The sequence below is a fragment of the Hoplias malabaricus genome, chromosome 15 (assembly GCF_029633855.1).
Source record: "Hoplias malabaricus isolate fHopMal1 chromosome 15, fHopMal1.hap1, whole genome shotgun sequence".
NCBI lineage: Eukaryota > Metazoa > Chordata > Actinopteri > Characiformes > Erythrinidae > Hoplias > Hoplias malabaricus.
In genome coordinates, this window is record NC_089814.1 from 1 (window position 1) to 21,522 (window position 21,522).

The window sequence follows — 21,522 nt, forward strand, 5'->3', positions numbered from 1 at the left end:
ATCTTCTGATATGTTGTTTGGGGGACCCAGACGATTCAGTACTCGACGCCGTGAAGTCGGTAGACCTCCCCAAGCACAGTTTCTGGACATCCCACTCCCAATTTATTCCCATTCAAATTTCATACATGGGTTTTGGACACCCCTTAAAAGGGTCCGAATGGCCCCAAATGTTAATATGTTTATTGTGCACACTCCACGAGACAGCCTGTGAAGTTGCGTAAGCCTAACTTCAAGTCAAATACTATGGGAGTGGGATCAGTCAGTTCCGAGTTCAACGTCCCACTTCCAATCTATTGCATTCAATTCAAATACATTGGGAGTCGGATCGGTCAGTTCTGAGTCTGACGTCCCACTTCCAATCTATTGCATTCAATTCAAATACATTGGGAGTCGGATCGGTCAGTTCCGAGTCCGACGTCCCACTTCCAATCTATTGCATTCAATTCAAATACATTGGGAGTCGGATCGGTCACTTCCGAGTCTGCCGTCCCACTTCCAATCTATTGCATTCAATTCAAATACATTGGGAGTCGGATCGGTCAGTTCCGAGTCCGACGTCCCATTTCCAATCTATTGCATTCAATTCAAATACATTGGGAGGTGGGATCGGTCAGTTCCGAGTCCGACGTCCCATTTCCAATCTATTGCATTCAATTCAAATACATTGGGAGGTGGGATCGGTCACTTCCGGGTCCGACGTCCCACTTCCAATCTATTGCATTCAATTCAAATACATTGGGAACGGGATCAGTCAGTTCCGTGTCCGACGTCCCACTTCCAATCTATTGCATTCAATTCAAATACATTGGGAATGGGATGTCCGACGTCCCATTTCCAATCTATTGCATTTCATTCAAGTACATTGGGAATGGGATTGGTCAGTCTCCATTTTTTATATTTTTTACATAATATACCTGTTTTTGCTCAGAAGAAGCCAAATCACCATGTGTCCCACTTCCAATTTATTTTGTCCATTAAAATAAATTCGAAGAGGGATTTTCCCGTGGGAGGGTGCCGTCCCAACCGCTTACAAGGGCCCTTGGAACAAAAAGCACACTCTCAGGCTATAAATATGTACACAGCCCCAGACTGACAGGCAAAGGGGGTGGATTATGTATAATTTACAAAAATAATTAATTATTAACCAAAAACATGGTTACAACTTTACTTCCTTTGAAATTATGTACATTAACATAATTAACCCCGCCACAAATAAGAACACAATCTCCTTATTAATCATTTATAGACCACAAGGGCCCTATTCAGAATTTATAAAAGAATTTGGTGAACTAGCTGCTAATTTGGCAGTGTCCTGTGATACGTTAATAATTGTAGGAGACTTTAACATTCATTTTGAGAAAAGTGATGATTCCCTAAAAAAGAACATTCACATCAATCATAGATTCTGTTGGTTTCACACAAAATGTATCAGGTCCTACTCATTATTGTAATCACACACTAGACTTGGTGAAAAAACCTAAATATTCTCCCTCAGTCTTCCACAGTCTCAGACCACTACCTAATTTCATATGAATTGAGTTTAGATATTTAAAAAAATGTACATGCCCACATTACTATATAAATCGCTCACTAACTCCATCTACAGCCTTATCGAATTTAGAAGGGCGCTCGTCAATGCACGTTCAGCGCATCTGTCCTCACTGATTGAAAATAATAAAAACAATCCTAGAGCACTCTTTAATGTAATCTCTAAACTTACAAACAATCGGGCAGCTACTGATCCACAGATCCCAGCTGTTCACACCAGCAATGCTTTTATGGACTTTTTTAACATTGAACATATTAGACAAACAATAAATACCATATTACTAAATCCAGCCTGTCTGTCATCTGGTGTGGATGATATAGAACAAAACATAGAAGAACGACTAGAGGACTTTGACCCACTACCACAGCTAGAACTGGAGAAAATGATCTACTCGTCAAATTGTATGACCTGCACACTTGATGCAATACCAACAAAACTATTTAAAGGAGTATTACCAGTCATAATCAATCCCCTTTTAACAATCATAAATTCGTCCCTTATACTGGATCACGTACACAAAGCATTTAAACTAGCAGTTATTAAACCCCTGATCAAGAAACCGAATCTTGTGATCCTAGTGTACTATCCAATTACAGACCTTCTCTTCATATTTAAGATCTTAGAAAAAGTTGTGGCCCAACAACTTCCCTCATACTTGCATAAGAATAACATATAAAAAAAAAAAATCAATCTGGTTTTAGGCCACACCATAGCACCGAAACGGCTTTAGTTAAGGTAGCAAACAACCTTCTTCTCACCTCTGATCGAGGCTGCGTATCCATGCTAGTTCTACTCGACCTCAGTGCAGCTTTTTATACAAGTGATCATACTATTCTGCTAGAAAGATTAAAAAACATGGTTGGAATAACAGGAACGGCCCTATCATGGTTTAAGTCTTATCTCACAGATCGTTACCAGTTTGTAAAAGTAAATAATGTTTCTTCTATGCAAAAAAAATGAGATCTGGAATTCCCCAAGGCTCCATCCTAGGACCTTTACTATTCATATTATACATGCTGCCACTGGGCAGAGTTATTAGCAGGCATGGCATTACCTTCCACAGTTATGCAGATGACACACAGTTATACATATCAGCCAAACCAGATGACAAACCTACACTAAAGAAAATGGAGGACTGTGTTAAAGAAGTGAAGCATTGGATGTCATACACTTTCCTTCTGCTAAACAGCGACAAAACCGAGGTTCTCCTTCTAGGTCCAAAACCTGCTATAAATAAAGTATCAGACTTAATACATAATTTTGACTTCCCTGTTCTCCCTAGCTCATCAGCTAAAAATCTGGGTGTCATAATTGATTCAGATCTATCATTTGATCAGCATATAGGTAAAATTAGAAAAACAGTTTTCCTACATCTTCGGAACCTCGCTAAGTTAAGAAATTCCTTATCCCTCCCAGATGCAGAAAAATTTGTTCACGCTTTTAGAGATTAGATTATTGCAATGCACTTTTATCAGAATGCTCCAGCAGAAACTTGAGTAAACTCCAGCTAATTCAAAATGCTGCAGCCAGGGTCCTCACTAAAACTAGAAAATTTGATCATATCAGCCCAGTCTTATCAGCCCTTCACTGGCTCCCAGTTAAATTCCGTATTGATTACAACATTTTTTTACTCACGTATAAATCCCTACATGGTCTCGCCCCTGAATACTTGCGAGACCTCATCACGCACAATGAACCACCAAGATTACTCAGATATCAGGGCGCCGGCCTCTTACTATTACCCAGAATTCATAAGACTTCAGCGGGGGGGGGGGAGCTTTCTCCTACAAAGCCCCTCAGCTCTGGAACAATCTTCCAGCTAGTGTTCGGGACGCAGACACAGTCACTATGTTTAAGTCTAGGCTCAAAACACACTTGTTCAGTTTAGCCTTTGGCAACTAACCTGTCTAGTTTAAGGTTGTCGTTTCAGGAACTCATGGACATGGGGAATCAGGGTAAACGCGGATGATGTGCTCACAATTTCTCTTGTTTGGAGCTGAAGGATGTCCTTGCCTGAGCTCCTTCTGGTTTCCCTCCTCCCAGTCTGTTACAGTCAGATCCGTCACATGCTCTTTTTCTCTGCTGCACTCAACTAAACTAACTGCTTCCCTTTACCGTTTTCTGAGAAAATGGTGGCCCACTGATGGAAGATTGTTTGCTGGATTCTCCTGCGGCCCAGACCAGACCAGACCAGCTGCTCACCTCCATCTACTGCTGCCAGCCTCTGACCACTCACCATGATCAACTACACTGAAGTAGAAATGGACTCTGACTGAAAAGCAACACTGACTGATTCTTCCAATCTGATGCACTATTATTATGCCCCAAGATTGATGTCACTATTATGATTATTATCATTATTATTATTATGTAGCATAATGACACTTCATTGGTGATAATTTAAAATTCAATCTATAGTTTGATCAGAGGAGGATGGGTCTCCTTTGTGAGTCTTGGTTCCTCCCAAGGTTTCTTCCTCCAGCCTTGAGGGAGTTTTTCCTTGCCACTGTCGCCTTCCGCTTGCTCGCATTGGGCTTTGTTTTAAATGTTCTGTTCTGAAACTGCTGCTTTGCGACAACGTCAGTTGTAAAAGGCGCTATACAAATAAAGTTGATTTGATTAAAAACCAGTCTGAAGCATTAAATTCTTAAAGGAACCTACTGTACACGTCTTTTCAAAGTTTATGTTTGGATGTCTTTTCAACTTTAATCCAGTGTTTATTGGATGACATTTATGTACGTGATTTCCACATTGAAATAACGGCTTTAAAAGGACGTCTTTAATGTGACTTTTTTAGTCTTCTTTTCAACGTCAGTGTTTGGACGTCTTTTCAACTTTCATTTTCAACCTTAAAAAAATGCTGATTGAACGACATTTAGGTACGTGATTTCAACGTTGAAATAACGGCTTTAAAAGGACGTCTTTAATGTGACTTTTTTAGTCGTCTTTTCAACTTCTGTTTCATTTTCACTTTCAACCTTAAAAAAACGTTGATTAGACCACAGTCAAGTACGTTATTTCAACATTGAATCAACGGCTAAATGTTTACTGGGATTGCAGTTAGCACACTACACTGATCAGAGCATTTTATTAAACACATATGGAAACATGCAGTGTCATGCTGAAGGGAGGAGATTGTTATTTAAGTTTAAGTGAAGATGACTGGACTGGAACGACAGCTCTAAAATGAATGAACTCTGAGTGAGAAACCGGAAGGTGGCAGAAGAGAACCGATGTAAAAACACAGAAGAAGAAGACGATGAAGATACGCACTCTTTTCAGTGACCGCGGCGCGTGAGCAGCTCTCCCCAGCCTCAGGGAACAGCTTCATCCCATAAATATGTTTTTTTTTTTTTTTCAAATGACAAACTTTAGCTAGCCTGTTTAACTCTAGCTAGCTCTTTTTTCCTCCTCTGATATAGAAAACATTTAAATGACATGACAAACGCTCATACATGAGTATTTTAATCTGAGTAATTATGTGGTTTGATGGTGTATTTTACAAGATGATGTGAGCATTTTTTATGTCACAGAACCGCTTCCCTCAGTATAAGAAATAAAACTGCTTAAACACATTAAGAAGACAAAGTAGTAGCTACATAGGTTAAAATACATTCTCAATCTCAATGCTTGTTTTTTGGTGTAATGTAATATTTTGAATATATAATTTCACATACACTAATTTTTTGTTAGTGAGTAGCAGTGAGTTTTGGCTGGTGATTAATGGGTTGCAGAAGGTTATATGAAAGCAATAGAAGCTTATTTACTGAGAGAAAAAAAATAAACAAAAGCATGTGAAGTAGTTTATTTTTGGAGCTGTGAAGTTAGTACATTTTTTTCAAAATTAACTATGAACATGAACTAATTCATTTTCTTTATGTAATTATGTAAAGATGGACTGTAGTAAAAAAAAAAAAGTAGTTTGGGAGTAGGGCAGTGAAAAATGGTGGGCAGGGAGAAAAGCAAATAGGAGGTTAATTTAAGTTATTTAGATGAGATCTTTAGCATCAGTTGTAGCATACTCGTTTGTACTATAACCTCATAATCTTTTACATTTGAAGTTCTGTAGTTAATGAATTTGCATGCATAAGCAGTTTACAGTTACAGGAACGAGGCGTACAAAACTCAAAGAGCACGCACAGAACTCGTGCAGCTGACGCACAAAACTCAAAGAGCATGCGCTGAACTTCTTGTTTGAATTGTTTTTTTAAATCCTGACTATGGATTTTTCTATAAACAGCATGTAGACACCCTAAAGCAACAAAGGAAATGGAAGACTTTAGCTTGAAATAGGCCAGAAAGTGCAGAAACACCTCTGTTGTGTCGCAAAACCTGTAAAGTGCAAAATTTGCATGCATAAGCAGTTTACAGTTACTCAGGAACGAGGCGTACAAAACTCAAAGAGCACGCACAGAACTCGTGCAGCTGACGCACAAAACTCAAAGAGCATGCGCTGAACTTCTTGTTTGAATTGTTTTTTTAAATCCTGACTATGGATTTTTCTATAAACAGCATGAAGACATCCTAAAGCAACAAAGGAAATGGAAGACTTTAGCTTGAAATAGGCCAGAAAGTGCAGAAACACCTCTGTTGTGTCGCAAAACCTGTAAAGTTTATTGGACGTATAACAAGCCCATATGTTTAATTCCAATATATTCAACACTATTAACTCTATTGAGAGAAAATCCCAGTTACGTTAGCCCTCATATCTCAGCTTTGGGATGAAAATAATCACACCCCTGTGTAAGTCAGGGTCTCCTAAATCAACAACGTGAGTTTAGAGGAAGTCTGAGACGGTCAAAAATTTAGTACAAAAAAAAAAAATAAAATAAAAAATAAAAAAATAAATAAACACAATGGGGTACCCTTTATTTTATTTTTTTTTGGGTGAAAACTGTGACCTCCTCAGATCTTCTCCAAACCCACACCGTGTGTCAGGGAAGTCCTGACAAAGACAGTGGTGTGGTTATTTTCGCTCTACCATATCCCAAAGCTGAGATATGGAGACCTCTTCTAGTCCATAAAATGTATAACTGTATATATCAAGATGGGATTCCTATTTCCAGTCAAGCTAGGTAAACACATGAGTAGAGGGTAACCTTTAAGTTTTACGTTTGATATTAATTTTTTTTTGTGCGATTCTTTTTGGCACCCATCAGGTTCCATACAGGATTCGCTAAAAATAAACAACAAGCTTGCGTCACTACTTGGATCGCTCTGGTTGCTACGAGAATTGAGAATAGTCTCGTGCAGCTTTTTGGAACCTTCAGCACATGCTAAAAATAAACAGCATGCTCACGTCATCATTTGGAACGCTCCGGTTTCTACAAGAATTAAGAACAGGCTTTTGCAGCTTTTTGGAATCTTCAGGATGCGCTAAAAATAAACAGCAGGCTCACGCCACCCTTTTTAACGCTCCGGTTGCTACGAGAATTAAGAATTTGCTCGCGCAACATTTTGGAATGTTACAGATGCGCTAAAAAAAAATAAAGATTAGGCTCGCGCCTCTTTTGTAAATGCTCCATGTGCTGAGTGAAGTATAGAATAGGCTCGCGCAGCTTTTTGGAGCCTTCAGGATTCCAAGGATTATGGAATCAGATTTGTGCCAAAAATGAATCGCTCCATGGCTTTAGTGCGTGAGTTCTGAGTTCTGCGTGTGCTCTCTGAGTTTTGTGCACCAGCAGCACGAGTTCTGTGCACGAGCTCTCTGAGTTTTGTACACTGGATCCTTGAGTTTTGCAAGCAGTTTTGGCAAAAAGCTCTCGTGTGGACGGGTTTTCTCAGGGGTGCCTTCCCATTGGCTAATGAGTTTTTGAGTGACAACTCAGTGCCCAAGGCATTTTGGACTGCACATGCGTACACCTCCTTGTATCAATGCAATCAATGCAGATATTGAGGTAATGTTCTGTCTAAAACAAAGCATTAAAGATTTTACTGTGAGTACAAACCTGTTTGTCCCTCATTACCAGATACTGATCTGAGGTAAATGCACACCGATGTCTGTTTACTCAGGATGAAACAGAATAAATGAGCGCTTATTTGTTTATTTGTAAATTATTATTCATGAGTGCTTGAGCCCCTGTTCAGAAACCTATTGTGTACTAACATAGTGGTTCTTCGCTTTTCCATAATCGCTGTTAGATTATTTAAATGCCCAAATTTTATTTTGAAGATCACAGTTTTGAACAAATGCCATATGTGCATTTTGTTACAGGAGGTCTCAGAGAACAGAGAAACATCACAGACAAGAGTGTTCCTGCTCCTTTAATGAATACAAATTTGCTTAATATCTAGCTCACACATTACTTCCTGGAAAACACCAGATGTAAAGTTTGAACCACGATCTGATTGAATCTCACGAGGCAGCCCAAACCGAGAAAAGAACTGAAACAAACACTCAATTATAGTTCTTGCCTTAATGTTTCTCAAGGGTACAGCCTTCGGAAATCTAGTACACACATCCAATATAGTGAACAGATACTCATAACCCTTTTTTGTTTTGTGCAAAGATCCAACACAATCTATCGTCACTCGCAAAAATGGCTCTTCCACCACAGGAAGAGTACACAATGGTGCACAAGGCACTTTCTGATTTGGCTTTCCGGCTAGCTGACAAGCATGACATGTCCGACAGTAGGAGATTACATCTCGATGCATCTTCGGCCAATAAAAATAACGCAAGACTCTCTCTTGGGCTTTACGAATACCCACATGCCCTGCCATGGGTGCTTCATGTGCCAAGCGCAACACTTTCAACCTAAAACTCTTCAGCAACACAATCTGCTCCACAACACTCCAATCTTCAACAGCAGGATGATAAGGAGGCCTCCACTTCCGCATAAGCACTCCCTGATGTATATAGAAGACCTCTGCTGACTCCTCTGTCTCCTCCCGTGTACCAGCCCCCTTACACAATGAGGCCAACTCAGGGTCCTTCCTTGAGCTCCTTGATTAAGGTTTCCCTATTAAACTGAGCTGCATCCGATTAACCTAGTTTTCCAAAGAAGGTATCTCCAAGCTCAAATGCTGCCTCCTCCAGCCCTCTCTGTGGAACCACCCCCTTGGGGCAAGACTGGGCACGGGTAACGACACAGGCTGAAAACACCTCAGGATACTCCCTGGCCAAAGCCTCCTGTTTCTGGTACCTCACATGGCATGTGACTAATTAATGGGGTTACCGACACTTGAACCCCAGCAAGATCATTCCCCAATAGCATAGAAACTCCAGGGACTGGTAATGATGGCACTACTGCTACATTAACATAGCCATTTACCAAGTTAGAGGGTAGGTACACTTTATGCAATGGCATGGCCCCAAACAAACTTCCCACACCCTGAATCAACACTGAAGAGTCATTGAAACTGGCTAATCACGAACCCTTTGTAACAACAAGGACTGAACTGCACCAGTGTCCCTCAAAATTTTAATTTTGGTTTCTGGCTCCCCAGAACCAATGGACACTGTACCCCAGGAGACAAACCCATCATACAGAGAGGGGGTTATTTCAGACTCAGGATCCACACAACTAATAGTCCTCTCTGAACCAACTACCAATGCCACAGATTTTGAAGAATCAGTATAAGACCCACGACTGCGCTTCTGCAGAACTGGACAACCTGATTTTTCTATGGCCAGGTTTTCTACAATAATGGCAGATTATTTCTCCCGAGGGAGTAGAATTTACAGGTTTTTGAAGTTGACTATGAGGTTTAGAGCCAGATGGCCCTTCCCTATGACTTTTAGTAGTCTCTGCTGATTTAACCTCTATATTAGCCTTTCTCCAACCACCAACCACTGATCTCTCTTTCACTCTCGACTCCTTATGGGTAAATTCGTAAGTATCTGCCATCATAGCAGCCTTTTTAACTTCAGTCGCCCCATGCTCCTGAATGTACACTTCCTAAAGAACAGGTAGACTATTTTTGAACTGTTCCATAAGAACAAGCTGTTTTAAATCTGCAAAAGTATAAACTTCACATGCTTTCATTCAAACACTGCCTCCTGCTGCCTAGCTACATCCAAATAGGTTTCCGCTAACTTACGTCTAAGAAAACGGAATTTGTGCCTGTAAGTTTCTGCCTCCCAAGCTTTCCCCTACATGACACTCTGAACCAAAATGGTCCAACAATTCTCCAGCCAAGCTAATTCCGTGGCTATATTCTCAAAGGCATCAAAAAACACATCTACCTCGTCTTCCTGAAATTTTGGCATTAGATGTAGACATTTGGATACATCAAACCGAGTCTCATGTCTGCGCTGTTGTTGACTCTCCATCTGCGAGAGTTTAACCTTCTCCAACTCAATCTTAGCTAACTCCAGCTCCCGCAAACTATCCTTCTCCTTCTCTCGCCTACCCTTCTCTGCTTGTTCCCTAGCCAATCTTGCCTCAATGATGGAGTCACTCAAACCTAGGGACTGAGCAAGGATCTACTATCTTAATTTTATTCAACTCTGAATCTACCTCAATCTCATAATATTCAGCAAGCTGGAGCAACTGAGGCTTCTTTAATTTTATCCAGTCCGTTGTCTGCAGATGGGCTTGGATAAAACTTTCCGGATCAAACTGAGACATTTTTGGGAAAAAATTAAAAAAATACCAAAAGCCCCCCAGCCGAAATGAGGACAGACCAGAGACCCCTAACTCTAAGGCTACTAAAATTCAAACACCAAGAGGTAACCTATATTCCCCTATTGGCCTAAAATCCCTAAGTACCACCAAAGTATGACTACAAAACTAAAAGTACTTGACAATTTTGGCCACCTTACCTCAAGTCCTCTCATAGGACTTCTGAAAGAACACATACAACTCAAGAAGCCCCAAGTAGGCCACAATTTCCAACAGGTATTTTTGACTCAAATCAACACCACCAAATCAGATTTCCTGAGAACTCAACCAAACATACCCAATTACCAAAGGTCTAGACTGTATACAATCAAGCAACTCTGCAATCCAATACCCACCTTAGCAAACAGCTAACCTCAACAGAGCACAAAACTATCAAGTTACAATCACACAGCCAACAATTAGATCACGAAAATAAGGTGTTGAAATCTATTGTGATGAAATGAGAACTTGGGAGGGTTCACTCTTCTTACCTAAAGATCCTCGAAGAACCCAAGCGCTGACTCCATGGTCGACCAGCCCAAGCATGTAGAGATTATTCAAAAGGGTAGGTAGTAATCTGGAGGTGCAACAGTTTCCAGAGTGCTAGAGAAAAATCAGCGCCAAAACTTCCACCATCTTATATATATCCAAAACGACGCTCCGGTATCTGGCCTCCAAAACCAGAGGTCCTCCCCTTTAAAGGCTCCACTTCAAGATCTCAAGAAAAGTAAGACCCCCCCCAGTGGCTGGAGTGTGTATTGTGGGAGTCAAGTGTCTATCCCAGTGCACCTAGTTTATAAGAATCTATATTCAACACCATTAACTCTATTGAGAGAAAATCCCAGTTACGAAAATAATCACACCCCTATGTAAGTCAAGGCCTCCTTAATCAACAACATTTTTATTTTGTCAATAAGGTCCATACCACACTTCTGACATATTTCATAAAATATCACCATTTAATATTCTAAACATGTACATAAACAAATGCATACATTTTCAAATGACCTTGCCTTTTCCCCACAGATATCAAATAGAAATCAGAAGAATATCTATTAAACATACCTTAAACATGGCCTTAAAAAGTACACTTACCCTATAATATAGCGTGATTCATATATCAATGTATATGATCACATTCTAAAGTTGTCATATTGAGAAACAATGATAGAAACATTTTACTTCTCAACCTCAAGTAGACTGTAAGTAATTATTCAAATTTCAAAATTTAACGACCTGGCTATTAGCTCAGACATTACATAATGTGGGTTAAAGGCTAACTAGAACACTTGCTATTCATCATAATGACACGTTGGCTAGCTGCAGCAAACATTAGAAAAGTAAGCCTAATGCAATAAAAAGTTTTGATGACTTTGTTCACTTGAGATGGCTAAAGAAAAAAAACACAAACTTCAAACAAAATGACTGTTACCAACCTGACATGGCGCGCGCTCCTCTGCTCTTTGGGGCTTGAAAAATCCAGAATCCAATAGCTGCTAATCACAACGTATTAGTTGACTGCACAAACTTCTTGTCACACAGCCCACAACACCAACTCACGTTTTTCAGAACAAATTCAAAAAAGCCACACCGAATTTCAGCTGTCTAAAATGCTTCATGAAGGCTGTGGTAAATTCAAAGACTGCCCATTACCACTGCTGCAATGCCCATTATCACAAGTGTCTGTGGTGCTGCATCAGCATTCATCCTCCATCAGTTCAACATTTTTTTTCTCCTCGTGTAAGACACCTCTGGATTGATATCTTATGTGGAAAAAAAAATGAATAAATACACACACACATTATATTAATTAATTATATTCTTATTGAAAGATGATACAGTAAACATATTAAAAATTTTTCAGTGCAAGATAGTTTTCTGGTTCAACTTACAATGAACACTAATTATACAACTTTGCTATAAAAACTTATACAGTTGGAAAGACTGTTAAATGATGCCACATTTACCTTTTAAAGAGGCGCAACCCACATTCTCAGCTCTACTGCTCATCCCACAAATGCATGTTCCTTACAAATGTGGCACCGTTTAAAGGGGAAATTAACAGGCTTTCCAACGGTATGAGATAAACTGCCAAGAAGCATTGTTACAACAAAAAAAATAATCTACCAAACACAAATTTCCTTACTTTTTGTGCTAAGTTTATTTTTATAAGATACTCTTTGCAGTTATTTGACATTATTTCATTTGAATTTTGCCAGTCTTTGCTTTCATTATTGTTTTTTGGATTTTGCTGATAAGGTCTTTTGCTTCTGGAATCTCTCCAGAGTCTGCTTCGTGGTTTGCTTGAGTTTTGACAGAAGTTTCAAGGGTGGGTGGGTCTTAGAAGACTACGTTCACCGTGAATCTCCTTTCGTCATCGATTTTGGACTTACAGGTGCTCTGAAACCTCCTCTGGGACCTAGCCACGCCCACCCCACCCCTAAATGGAACAAGCTTTTTTCCCCATACACAGCATCAGGTTAATTATCACTGTTCTGTATTAACCCTGTCATACTACCATAGCTACAGCTTTTTTAGTTAGCTTTCTAGTAACCGCCAACACGCTGTCTGTCACTGGGTTCTCTTGCCTGACCCGTGGAAGCTTTTTTCGCAGGACAAATTTGCCTGTTCTTTACCATGACCCTACTAATCTCTGTATTTTTTTGTTCCCTTTGTCTGGTTTTCTTTCTCCTGTCTCTCTCTCATGCTTTGAGATGTCCTGCTGCTCTCCAGGTGTTGCCCTGATCCAGCCCCTGTGTATCCTGTACAAGATCCTGGCCTTGTCTCATCTACACTATCATGCTTGGCCATGCTGTTTTACCTCAGATTAACTCTGCACCTACTTTTAATTCACACAGAATCCCTGATCACCTTCTCCTTCCTCAGACTCATACATCACTAATATACTACATTTACATTACTATAACCCCTTCATCTGTCATCATTTCACTTTTACTTCTGTTCTGTTCTCTGTTGTGTCTCCGGTGTGGACCCGAGGAGGATGGGTTCCCCGTATGAGTCTTGGTTCTTTCCAAGGTTTCTTCCTCATGTGCTGAGGGAGTTTTCCCTTGCCACTGTTGCCCCTGGCTTGCTCATAGGAGGCTTGGACCCGGATCTCTGTAAAGCTGCTTTGTGACGACTTTTTGTTGTGAAAAGCGCTATATAAATACAATTTGATTTGATTTGAATTAAATTTTAGTATTAAATAGCTGTTACAAACATTATAATAAATAGCTGAATGGTCTGAAGATATTGCAGATGCTCATATTTCTTCCCTATGTGTTTTTTCTCCATTCAGTTGACTAGAATTTTAAAAGGCTTATATTAGTGATTTGTGCAAAAATATGTATGGTCTTGCTTAATGTAATTATTATACTGTCTAGATAAAGTTTTATACAATTTCTTGTATTGTCAAATACGCTTTTTTTTCAACACAATATATATAGCAGGAAGTTTAAAAAAAAAACAGAAGTCTAAAAAAGTGCAGGAACATATGTTTGCAATCTGGAATAAAGAATACAAAACATAAATTAATTGTTATACTGACACAATTCCCAAAGTTAAAAGTCTGCATATTAAATACCAAACACAATGTTATTTTCAAAACACACACAGCATAGCAAAACTAGCACTAAATGTTAATCCCTATTTACAAGCACAATACTGGAGTTTTCTGTTCTTTTTTAAATGCTGAAGCAGTTACTTTTTGTTCTTGTTTCATCAGAAAATAACTGTCACTCTGTTTAAGGTGGAACAGGAGAACTTTTAACTGGATGCTAGCTAACATTAGCAGATGCTAACATACAAATATTCTGTAAAAAAAATAAAATAAAATAAAATAACAATTAAAATTTAAGCAGTACATTTCTTCGTAGATGTCTTTCAGTAACTGTAAAACATTTATTTAAATTATTTGCAATTTGCTAAGACACATGGAAGACCTTTACATCCTGAGGTAGTGATAGCTTACAACCCGGTCTCACACCTACTCGTGGTATAGTCACATATATAGGAGACTGCAATTCATGCTGAAAATATGCGATATGTCACGAATTGCAGACTACTATATCACGAGTAGGTGTGAGACCGGGTTGTAGCTTAACATTACTGGCTGATGTAACTTTGGTAACTGACAAAGCGACACATTTATGTTATGATTAAAACCAATATTTAACAAAAAATATATTCATTAAGCACATGTAAAATGTTGTATTCTAATCAAATGATATTTAAAAGAGACCGTAGCAAACTGGCTTCAATGGGAAAGCTCCATGGCTGGCGTTGCCAGCTCCCGCACGAGTTATGCACAGGGGCCATGTCTTCATTAATTCAGACTTATTATCCTGGATTTAAGTCCTTTATAGAGTATTTAGTTATTTTTTTATAACGTCTCTTCCTTACACATGTAAACAATCGTACACACACAAAAATGCGTGTATTTGTATAACTAAAAATGTGAGTCTGTAAACAAGTTTTAGTCCCCACACCGAGATTATATCCATCCACACACAGACAAAGAGAGAGTCCACCAGTTTCGCTACACTACACTTTGGTTGGGTTTTTATGTACGGTTTCTAATTCTATATTTTTGTTGTGATATCAGTTATAATTGAATATGTATTTTGTCTTGTTCACCAGTGATATTTTTCAGTTACTGTAGTTAAAACAGCATTTAACTAATCCTTACATATTCATGATAGGATTTACATCACACACTGTAGCTGACACGAAACATAAATCCTTTGTGAACATAGTCCGTACGTTTCATCTGAATTATTCATAACATAGTGAGCGAAGCACTGACCTATGGCTACGTTGAGCCCTACGTGAGCAGTGTGAAGACAGCAATATTAGTAAGCTGATCCCCATAGCAACTGGAAGTTAATTTTTCACAATAAAAAACCTCTGGTGTTTAGTACCTTAAAATTTGTAAACATGCATATTATTATATAACTTCATTCATAACATGCTCTAAAGCTTTTCATAATTTTATATCAAACAAACATCACTATTCTCTCACACTGTGTGTGACACATACTGAGATTTGACATTGATAAATTATGTGCATTCTTTTAATAGCATACTGCTAAACAATACAGTGTCAGTACAAACCCATGGTGAAATTAACTTTCCAGATCCTCCTCTTTCTGTAAACATGTATATGTTAAAAGATACATTAAATTACTTATGTTTTATTTAATTATGTGTATCTACTTCTATATATAAATTAAGAGAGGATAAATCTCCTTCAAAATGAAATTGAACAAAAAATTCTAAATTAAAAAAGGGTTTTTTCAGCAGTTCAGTGGTGGTTGAAGTGAGGGGTTTATATATATATATATATATATATATATATATATATATATATATATATATATATATATATATGTGTGTGTGTGTGTGTGCGTGCTTTAAAACGTATTTATATATGTATAATGTTTATACAAAATCTCATAAAAAAAAAAACATGGTCAAATCCAACACGTTTAGAGACCAACGACATTCCATACACCTGGACCCCCATGACTACTGACGAAGAACACTCAGAAAAGTGACACTGAGCCTGCTGTGGGCCAACGCTGTTTTCTGACTGTGACTCTGAGCCGAGTGTAGTCAATTCACAAAAAACATTATAAGAACGCAGTACCAAAGCATGGCTCAATGTTGCATGTAGGTATTTGAGTATACACTAAGTAGGCTACGAGCTTATTGTTTTTAGTCCAATACATTTTATAAACTTGAATTCCTGTTTTTTTTTCTTTCATCTGTTTTAAATTATGCTCTAAACGTGTTGGATTCTCCGTGTTAACACGCAGCGTATAATTTCGTGTTAACACGTTAAGTTTGTGTATTTCGTGAATCATGATGCTTTACTGCCACCTACTGGTGTATGGCGTTATTGCTGAAACAACATAAAGCCTTAACTTACCAAATAACGGAAACAATTCCAGTGTTTAATGTTCTGAACAATGTTTATGAGATTTTGTATAAACATTATACAAACATAATATTTATATAAACATAAATACGTTTAAAAGCGCACACACACATATATATATATATACCCCTCACTTCAACCACCACTGAATTTACTGCTGAAAAAAGCCCTTTAATTCAGATTTTTTTGTTCAATTTAATTTTGAAGGAGATTTATCCTCTCTTAACATATATAAGTACATACACATAATTAAATAACACATGAGTAAATTAATGTATCTTTACACATAGTATACATGTTTACAGAAAGAGGAGGATCTGGAAAGTTAATTTCACTATGGGTTTGTATTGACACTGTATTGTTTAGCAGTATGCTATTAAAAGAATGCACATAATTTATCAATGTGAATGAATTACGCCTCAGTATGTGTCACACACAGTGTGAGTGAATAGTGATGTTTGTTTCTTATAAAATTATGAAAAGCTTTAGAGCATGTTATGAATGAAGTTATATAATAATATGCATGTTTACAAATTTTAAGGTACTAAACAACAGTTTTTTTTTATTGTGAAACATAAACAGCTTACTAGTATTGCTGTCTTCACACTGCTCATGTAGGGCTCAACGTAGCCACAGGTCAGTGCTTAGCTCACTATGTTATGAATAATTCAGATGAAACGTAGGGACTACGTTCACAAAGGATTTATGTTTCGTGTCAGCTACAGGGTGTGATGTAAATCCTATCATGAATATGTAAGTACGCCCGGATTTGAGGCCTCCCATTGGCGAAAACCTTAAGAAGCGTGTAAACGTGTCAATTTTGGTCACGTTATCACGACAAAATTTTACGTGTCAACACGCAAATTTTTAATAACGTGTTAACGAGCATGTGTTCACACGTTTAGAGCCCAACGCTGTTCTATAAGAGACCAACGCCATTCCATACACCTGGACCCCCATGACTGCTGACGAAGTGATACTGAGCATTACATTATCACTCACACTATACAGTGTAAAAAGAAAATTGCTTCAATTGGTAACAAGTAATTCAATTAAGTTTTTTCAATTTATTTTTTTAAGGTTAAACTTAAACAATTAAGTTGGATAAACTTAATTGAATTACTTGTTACCAATTGAAGCAATTCAATTAAGTTGGATCAACTGTTTTCTTTTTACAGTGTACTTAAAATACAGCTTACATTTAAATAATTTTAAAAGTGTTTTTTAGCATGTTATTTTAGTTTTGCAAATAGGAGTCAAATACCTTTACGCTACTCAGAAATTCAACTTGGTTAAAATAATAAATCTACATTGCACAAATGGAATATTTTAAAATTTTATTGTGAAAACCTCACAAACTTAGTTTTTCACAAAAACTTGTGCATTAAACATACTACAGATGCATCCCATCTCCTCCAAAGGCTGCCCTTCTACTCCTGTACAGTTTAAGGAGTTTTGGCACATGTGTCCAGTGCATCATGAAACTGACTCTTCAGGTTGATGGCAGTTATTCTACGAAACTCACTGCATATCTAGAGAGAGAGAGGAGTAAACAATAGAGAATACAGATTATCAGTCATTACGTACAGAGCCTGAACATTTCTAGACAAACACTGATTCAGTTGATAACAGTTATGCAGGGATCCAGACAAAAACCATCCCGTCATCCCAAGGCCAAAAAAATAGCCCACAGGAAAATTGCACTTTTGGGACGCTTTCGTGACAAATGTTGTGCGCGATAAAACTTGTTGCCTTTAAATAACATTACTGTGGTTGGACAATGCTGTACGCTTCTTGGTTAATAAGTAAATAACTAAAAAAATAAGTAAATAATCCAAACAGCTGATGACTTCGCATTATAACAGTTTTGGAACTGTTCTGGGGAAAAAAAGTTAAGTATCATTTTAGACAAGTAAACTAGATTGGTTCACACTAGGTTTTGCAGTGTGAAACAATCCTACAAAAACTATAAAAAGAAAAATATGCTGAAATGGGCCAGAGTCACAAGTACAGCAAACAAACACTACTCACCTGACTCTCCAAGAACAGTGCTGGCCATCATTCTCGAACCAGACCAACCAGAGGTTCCTGCTCAACAACCTCCTTCCACCGTAAAGAAAATGTTTGGACCCTTTTTATCTATCTCAGCCCTCGTTGCCTTTCTCTCTTCTTCCAAGGAATCCTCACTCAGCCCTGCAGGGCTATATCGCAAACATCTTTATAATCACAAAGATCACATTTGAAGGTAGAACTTTGGTGACATGTAGATAATTTACTGTGACATTTTGAAAAACGACATATCAAGGAACACACACAATTGGAGTGAAAACAGGGCCAGCGTGTACCATGAAATCCATGGCGTACTCTGTGGTGCTTCAACCCAACGTCTGTGTCTTGGCTTGTGAAAGAGCAGATTTTGCACTTCATCTAATGTATCCCTTTTTTCCTTGAAAATGAAAACAATATTAGTGTTAGTATTGTCATTGTACACAATTATAGTTTGTAAATGCAATTACAGAACCACAAACTCTATGTAACGTTATTTAATGTTTTTGTAATTTATTTACACACACACACACATATATATTACATTTAGCTAAATGTTTTGAGAAACAGACGATGTTAGGTATAGTGCTAGTGCTGTTAGACACCTACGAACTTCTCAAAAGCAAAACAAAAAACAAATAGTAGGTCTGATTCAGACAATACGGATATTTTTGTATCTTTGACGGCTTAATCTTGTAATAACACCCTGCTGCTTTCATATAAATGATATCAGACTAAAGGAGCGTTGTTGTAGTCAGCATCCTGAATTTTCCGTTCTACCTTAAACAGCTCAACAAACACCGAGGAGGCTCAATATAGCGTTACCTATTCCGGTATTTAAGGTGGAATGGAAAAAAGCCAGCCAACAAGATACATAACATTTTCAAAATAGAACATAAAGAAAGCGCTCAGGCTTGTTACAGCCTGCTTGAGTCTGTTACGTTGGGCATTTGATTAAATGAAACAAACGGCTCATATTCAAACTTTCCATGGCTCAGTCGAGTTGGCAAAGTTAGCTAATATAACAATGCCACGGCAATTTCCCTCACATATTCACGGCTTTAAGATAGTGTTAAAACTAGAAACGTAACTTTAAAATGCTTTGTGAACTATCACTAGTTATTTACCTCAATCTTGAATTTCTCCAAACTTCGAGCCACAACAAAGAGGAATCAACCGTCCTTCGCGCGTATTCCCGAACCTCCCACTGAGCATGCGCATGACTAGAACAGAGCATGCGCAGGTTTATCTTAATCAGCAACTTTTCCAAACAAATCTTCTCAACACATTTTTTATGTTGTGCCTACAGGTTGATCAGAACAATACATTTCGTGTTAGATGAACTATCACACAATTGAGTTCTATTCCCAACTCACTATTTCAATGTATAATCAACTAAATTTGAAGTTAGATTTTTTACAGTGCAGTCTGTTTTTTTTTTTTAAGGTTTATTAAATGTTTGGTTATGGTGGGTAGCATACTTACTGTTTTATCCGAGTCACGTCGACCGTCGATGTTCGGAAGAAAAAGCGGGGCGCACCTGTTGTCGGTACCAGAGATCTGCCTCGCGCAAAGCTTACGTAATGACGTCAGACGTAAAGCTGCTTTAAACTTAATTGTTTCACGTAGTCTCAAAGTAAAAAGTTATTTTGAGATAAAATGTGTGACTTTTAAGTTAATTGAACTCATGAAAGTAAGTTGTAGGAACTAAGGCAAAAGAATTAATTGAGGTTAATGTAAATAAGTCTATAATAGGAACTACTGCCCAAATACACTTTTTAGAGTGTACAAATGAGTATGTGCAAGTGTGTAAAGCTCTGATATTTAAGTACCCTTTTCTGAAGGAAAATGAGGGGAATGGATGTGTGAGTTAATTCTAATAGTGAAAATTACTTTATTGTTGTTTTTATACTTGTTCTTGTATAATTCAATTTGGAAACAGGTTATTTTCATTTTAAATGGCTTGGCCTGCTCTAAGTGTGTAGAATTACATGAGGTTTCGTAGTTACGGCTGGTAAAATATAGCGCGGATAAGCCCGTTGCAGTGGGCAGACAAGGTGCACTATATTCTGAAGCAACTTTGCGGTTGTATTTTTGGTTGTACACAAGGGACCAAAACTTGCTATATGTTGCTGAACAGCTTTTGATTTGCTCTACAACATTTCTTGTCGACTTTTCTTAGTAAGATAGGGATATCCAAACTCAGATATTTCTGTAATGGTAATTTTTATATGTCTCTGTTGAAAGAACTTGTCTGCTTGTTTGTCAGTATATTCATTTCTAATCGTCAACAGAGCTCAAAAACTAAGTGTATGTCAGGTCAGCTCGAGGTCAATGCTTTATTAGAACAAACCACATCTTGTATATCAAACTGAGATGTCTCTAAGGAAACTAAGCTTGCAGAAACATCGAGTGATTATCTTATGGTTATGACGTATAAACTACCTATATAAATATCTCTGTGAAAACATCTCCTTTGTCCACATTCACATAGTACTCTCTGCTATTGTATGTTGACCACCTTAAGGTTAAATAAACTACTTTCTGATTCCAAATGCTCTGTTAGATTTCAATTCTTAATACTTGTCCTTATTTTCTCCATCACAATTTCAAAAATACATATCAAATTCAAATGTGTACACAGTGCACATTTTAAAATGCTTGTGACAATGATACATGTGTACGTTGAACGTTTTCAAACCCATGCCTTCTTTTTTGTACAAGACTCTGTGTATAATCAGTAATGTTGGAATTGAAATGTCCAAAATTGGAATAATCTGAAATATGTAACATGGAAAAGGTTAAGTACTAGCTGCCTGAGTACCATTTTCAAATGACCAATCATATGTTGCATTAACTTAATAAAAAATAAATAAAAACTACACTGACATACTACCATCTGGCCACAAATGGGAGTATGTGTCCACAATTCCATTTAGACCTAACAGGTGGTGGTGGGGTCTTAGGTCCGAAAGGCCATTTAGTCGAGAAAATAGCAGTTGCTTACCTCTTCGTAGTACCACACCATCCCAATCCACATATATGATACGCTGCTTGGTGGACCTTATCGGCCTAGCGCGCGGCGCACCCTAGACGATTTTTTTTGCAGAGCCCGGGGTCGGGTCCTGGGCACACGTGGTGGGAGCTAAAAATCCTCAAAGTTTGGGCCTTTTACCCGCAATTCTGCATCAATCCACCAGGTGGCTCCCGGAACGTCTCGATTCCAATATATTCCATTACATTCCATTACAGGCAAATATATTGGGATTGGGATGGCGTATATATTTATCATTCGTTGAAGTGTTTTGTAATGTTTTTAATACTTTTAACATGCCCAACATCCATAGACATTAACATTTTAAAGTGTTGGCTACTTTGATAAG